We start from the raw sequence: 6,000 nt of genomic DNA on the forward strand, positions 1-6,000 counted from the left end.
TTCAGTAACATGGAATTGTTATGCTATATTAATTAGAAAACAAGAGTTATTCATACAGATGTAATACAAAAACATGCAGGCTCTCGTTCTGTGTTTTTTTTTTATAATTTGTATTAGATTGATGTTAAGTGCCTTTGAGTTAGTTTTGATTAATAGGTGACTGTAAAGAGTTTACGAGGAGAAGGGCTGGTGGGTTGAACTGTTCACCTTGCGGTTAATGGTCCAGTGCTATCCTACAGTGTGATTGTTGTTATTGTTAGGTGCCATCGAGTCAGTACCAATTCATACAGTGTGATACTAGGACTTTATTATCTGATTGTTCTTGTTAAGTGCCGTTGAGTTGGTTCCAATCCATAGTGACCCTGTATAGGGTTTCTGAGGAGCGGCTGGTGAGCTTGAACTGCCGACCTTGTTAATGTACTGACTGCAGTTCAGTGCATTAACCCATTGATTAGTAACCTACTCAATAGCTGATTCCTACGAACAATCTCCCACTTCTGCCCAACCACTCAGTTTCCCATCTTGTAGGCAATTTATAAACACCAACAAAAACCCCACTGCCATCAAGTCGATTCTGATTCAATGACCCTAGACTTTCCAAGACTTTACATCTTTACAGGAGCAGACATCCTACCCTTGAGGAGGAAATGGTAGACTTGAACGACAGACCTTGTGGTTATCAGCCCAACATCCAACCCACAGCACCACCCGGCTTCCCAGGCTTTTGTGGAGTTCTTCCTGAAATTTTATGCATAGCACATGTTTTGTTTATGAATATATTCTGGTTCCCCAAATATACTGGAATTTCAGTGTAGATACTCTAGCTCTCTATCCCTAAGCAACCAAACCAAAAGGAGAACGGAAAAAAAAAAAATTACTAAATGTAAAAATTGACGCCAACCTTTTCTCCCACAAGCTCTATTTCTCAATTTGGTTCAGTAATTCATTGCAATGGTATCACCCAACTCAGACACCATATTCAAAGTTATGGGTTTACTAGCTACAATCACAATTTAGGGTCAGAAATGTTCAGGGCACAGTTCTTAACAGTCAGGACAGCCTCTCAGTGTGTCCATAGGCAGGCCTCTCTGCCCAGTCAATGTTACAAAGTGCTTTTAGGGCTGCTGATAAATCCCTACAGGACACACTATTCTACTATAAGCCCCAGTCTAGAGATATATGGCTCTAGTTCCTTAGGTCAGCAAACCTAATTCCCCAAATTAAGTACCTGAAGGCATCCTATACTGCAATCAATCCTCCTACCCAAACTCTCTCATTTTGTCTTGCATCTTGGCCTGGGAAACTTACTACTTACTCTGTCTCAATCTCTGGCTCTTGGTTCTGCTTCTGTTTCCAATCTGCCACTCCTCCAGTGTGACTGCTTTCTGTCTCTGGGTCAAAGAGGCTCAATGGGCAGGGATCTCTGGGTTCGAAAGATGAACTCCAGTCCTGATTCTTCTTTGATCTTAGTGAGATCTGCCCCCTCCTGCTTCTGAGATGGCTCATTATAAATCCACATTAGCATTCCAAGTTTTGCAATTACAATGAACTGTTCATAATTACAACTGAATCACATTCTATCAGCATCTTTTCCCAATTTCTCTTATCCAGACCCAGCAAAGCAAAAATGTTTGGTGGCAGTTAAGACTATAGATATTAAATACCCCGCTACACTGCACTAAAATAAATTTTCTTCTCAAAGAAAGTTTGTCCTGGATATTTTCACAAACCAGTTCAACTGGTAGAGTTCACCATACAATTTTAAAATAAAGGATCAAAGCTAAGTGAAATTGAATTGCTACTGACATTGGGTAAATTGTAAACTGAGACCTCAACATTAAAATCTCAATCCTCACAAATCTATCTAGGGACAGAAATAGACTAGAGGTTCACCAATGAAGATGTGGGATTGAACAACCAGGGTTCAAATTCTGACTCTGTGTGATCGTAGGGTAGACTTAAACCTCTCTGCACCTTTATTTCATTGTGTGAAAAGCAAGGACAGTAGCTCCTACCTTGAAGGGTTGTGAGGTTAAATGAGTAAATCTGTAAAACACTCAGAATAGGATCTGGTACATGACCAGTTGAGGGTGTACTACTATTATTTTACTTGAACCCACCACCAAATAGCTGGAAGGCTTTAAATAAAGCCATTCCTCTTTAAATAAAGGCATTCTTCTTTAAATAAAGCCATTCTCTAATCAGGGAAACTTGAACACTTTCATAATTCTTTCAAGGTCATTTCCTTATGTTTTGAGTCTGGAGGAAAGGAAAAATTAAAGAGTTGTATATGATTTAGGCATAGACAAGGTTATTCTAGAGATGAGTTATTGTTAAGTGTCGTCGAATTGGCTCCTACCCATAGCAACCCTATATAGGGTTTCCAGGGAGCACCTGGTGAGCTTGAACCACCGACCTTGAAATTCAAACCAATGCTGCAGTCCTGTGCATTAACCCACAGCGCCACAGTAGGTCCTGAAAAATTGTTCATAAATTAGTAATCAACCAAGGACAATAAAATTGTTTTCATGTTCCAGAGATGGCTCACATACTTGTATATATGAGATTAAAAATGACATCAAATACTGACTCATGTCCACATGAATATGATTTTAACAGCAGTGGAGCTATTTAGATTAGACAAATAAAGCTTAATGGTGGGAGAAGCTGCACTGGATTACATAAGGATTATAGTGCCTCCTTTAAATATATTCCTAAAGAAAATTCCCTTTTGTACACTGGCCTACCTCACCCAGTCCTGTCCCAGCTGTGACAAAATGATCTCATTAGCCATTAAAGTCTGATGCCCCAGGGTAGAGGGAAGCTTTCCTGCACTGGAAGCTGTTTGTCCCTGTCAGTGGGTGTCACTTGGGTGGGTTTCATCTGCTAGGGAACAGGCTGAGGAAGATGAGAGGCTATGGTTTCTATGGATACTGGGCTAGCTGGAATTTGCATAATGTATTTCAGAGAACAGACAGTCTGGGAACAATGTGGACTAGGGAAGAACACAGAAGTACATAAAACAAGCTGGAGGATCAGGGTAGCCAGACTCCATTTCAGCCTGCTAGGGATCGAGTCTAGGATCCTCTCCCACTGTCTGGATGGACAGCAACATGAAACCCTGAGGACTGAGGGAGGTGGTACACGGACAATGCCTTCCGCAGAGCAAGACACAAGACTTGGTGTTCAATAAATGTTCATGCTCTTGCCTTTTCCCCTTGCTGTTGTTAAATGTTCTGTCAAGTCGCTATACACAGTGACCCTATATAGGGTTTCCAAGGAGCAGCTGGTGGGTTTGAACCACTGACCATGTGGTTAGCTGTCCAGTACTTATCCTACAGTGCCACACCAGGACACCCCTTAGCAATATCAAGCACCTGAAACCTTCCTTGTTTATTAGCAAAGCATTTTCATATATGCCCACTCATTTTTATCCCACTACTACCTGGTGTGATGCTGTAGCATAAGCATTGGACCACAAGGTCGGTTTCAATCACAAGGTCAGCAGTTCAAACCCAATAGCCAATCATCGGAAACCTTATGCAGAGTCGCTATGAGTCGGAACCAACTCGATGGCACTTAACAATACCACCCAACCCATGGAATGCAGGGTCTCTGTAGCATAAGCATGGGACTGCAAACCACAAGGTCAGTGGTTCAAGCCCACCACAGAAGAATGATGAGGCTTTCTGCTCCTGTAAAGATTTAAAGCCTCAGAAACCCTATACAAGGTCATTATGAGTTGGAATGGACTAGAAGGCACTGGGCAACAACCACTACCACTTAACCTAACTCGTTAACAACCTGCAATATGAAGATGACCCAACCTTGCTTTCAGGAAGCATTTAGTGATGAAGATCAAAGAGTACAGCCTTCATTTTCTTCATGCTGATTGCACCTCAACATAAAGAAAACAAAAATCCTCACAATCAAGTTGCAACATCATGAGAAATGCAGAAAATACTGAAGTTACTGAGAATTTTATTTTACTTGGATGCACTATCAACGGCCATGGAAGCAGCAGGTATATTGCACTGAGCAAATCTGCTACAAATATCCTCCTTAACGTGTGTGGCGCTGTAGGAGCAACACTGAACTGTGAACCTCAAGGTCATCAGTTCAAACTCACCAGGTGCTCCTTGGAAACTATGTACAGGGTTGCTATGAGTCAGAACCAACTCAACGGCACTTAACAACAACAAAGTGTCGAAAAGCCAAGAAGTCATTTTGAGGACTAAAGCATGCCTGCTCCAAGATTATATTTCCTTTCTTAACTTTTTGTTGTGAGTTGAGTAAAGGTTTACAGAGCAGATCATCAGTTTCACATTCAACCAATGATATACTTTGATTCAACCAATGATTGCAAGTCCTTCTGTTTCACATCAGTTAACCCACTTCCTCTCTGTGATTCTTATTTCCATTCCACTTTCTTTCCACTCCTTCTAAAGGTTGTCCTTAGGTAAATGCTGCTTTGATCTTGAATGAGTGCATACCTCACCAGTGTCATGGTCCCTAGACAGAAAATTTCAAAGATCAGGTCAAGAAGATAAAGCCAAATATTACATCAAAATGTGCAAAGATCTGGAGTCAGAAAACCAAAAAGGAAGAACATGCTGAGCATTTCTTAAGCTGGGGGAACTGAAGAAAAAATTCAAGTCTTGACTTTCGTTATTGAAAAATTCTCTGGGCAAATTATTGAATGATGAAGAAAGCATCAAAAGAAGATGGAAGGAATACACAGAGTCACTGTACCAAAAGGAAATGGTTAATGGTCAACAGTTTCAAGAGGTAGCATATGATCAAGAGCCAATGATACTTATGGAGGAAGTGCAAGGTGCATTGAAGGAATTGGCAAAGAACAAGGCAACAGGAATTGATGGAATCAAAAGTGAAATCTTTCAAGAAAGTGAGGCGGCACAGAAGGCACTCACTCATCTCTGCCAAGAAATTTGGAAGACAACTATCTGGCTGACTGACTGAAAGAGATCCATATTTGTACCCATTGCAAAGAGAGGTGACCCAACAGAATGCAGAAATCATTGAACAATCTCTTTGATATCTCACGTGAGTAAAGTTTTGCAAAAGGTAATACAGAAATGGCTACGATCATACACTGACAGAGAACTACGAGAGGTTCAAGCGCGATTCAGAAGAAGCCATGGAACGAGGGATATCCTTGCTGATGTCTGATGGATCTTGGCTGAAAGCAGAAAATATCAGAAAGATGTTTACCTGTGCTTTATTGACTACGCAAAGGCTTTCAATTGTGTGGATCATGACAAGCTATGGACAACATTGCGAAGTATGAGTATTCCAGAACACTTAACAGTGCTCATGAAAAATCTGTACCTGGACCAAGAAGCAGTTGTTCAAATAGGGAAACAATGACTGTTTTAAAATTAAGAGGTGTGCAACAAGGTTGTATTCTTTCACCATACTTATTCACCCTATATGCTGAACAAATAATCCAAGAAGCTGGGTTCTATGAAGAAAAATGTGGCATCAGGATTGGAGGAAGACTCATTAACAACCTGGGATATGCAGATGACACAACCTTGCTTGCTAAAAGTGAGGAGTTCTTAAAACATTTACTGATGAAGATCAAAGAGCACAGCCTTCGGTATGGATTACATCTCAACTTAAAACAAAAATCCTTAACACTGGACCAATAAACAACATTCTTATCAATGGAGAAAAGATTGAAGTTGTCAAGGACTTCATTCTTCTTTGATCAACTATCAATGCTCACAGAAGCAGCAGTCAAGAGATCAAATGACGTATTGCATTAAGCGAATTTGCTGCACAAGACCTTTTTAAAGTGTTGAAGAGCAAAGATGTCAGCTTGAGGACTAAGGTGCGCCTGACCCAAGCCATGGTATTTTCAGTAACCTCATATGCATGCAAAAGCTGGACAGTGAATAAGGAAGACTGTAGAAGAATTGCTGCATTTGAGTTATGGTGTTGGAGGAGAATATTGAAAGTGCCATGGGCTGCCAAAAG

The sequence above is a fragment of the Chrysochloris asiatica genome, unplaced genomic scaffold, assembly GCF_000296735.1.
Source record: "Chrysochloris asiatica unplaced genomic scaffold, ChrAsi1.0 scaffold00064, whole genome shotgun sequence".
NCBI lineage: Eukaryota > Metazoa > Chordata > Mammalia > Afrosoricida > Chrysochloridae > Chrysochloris > Chrysochloris asiatica.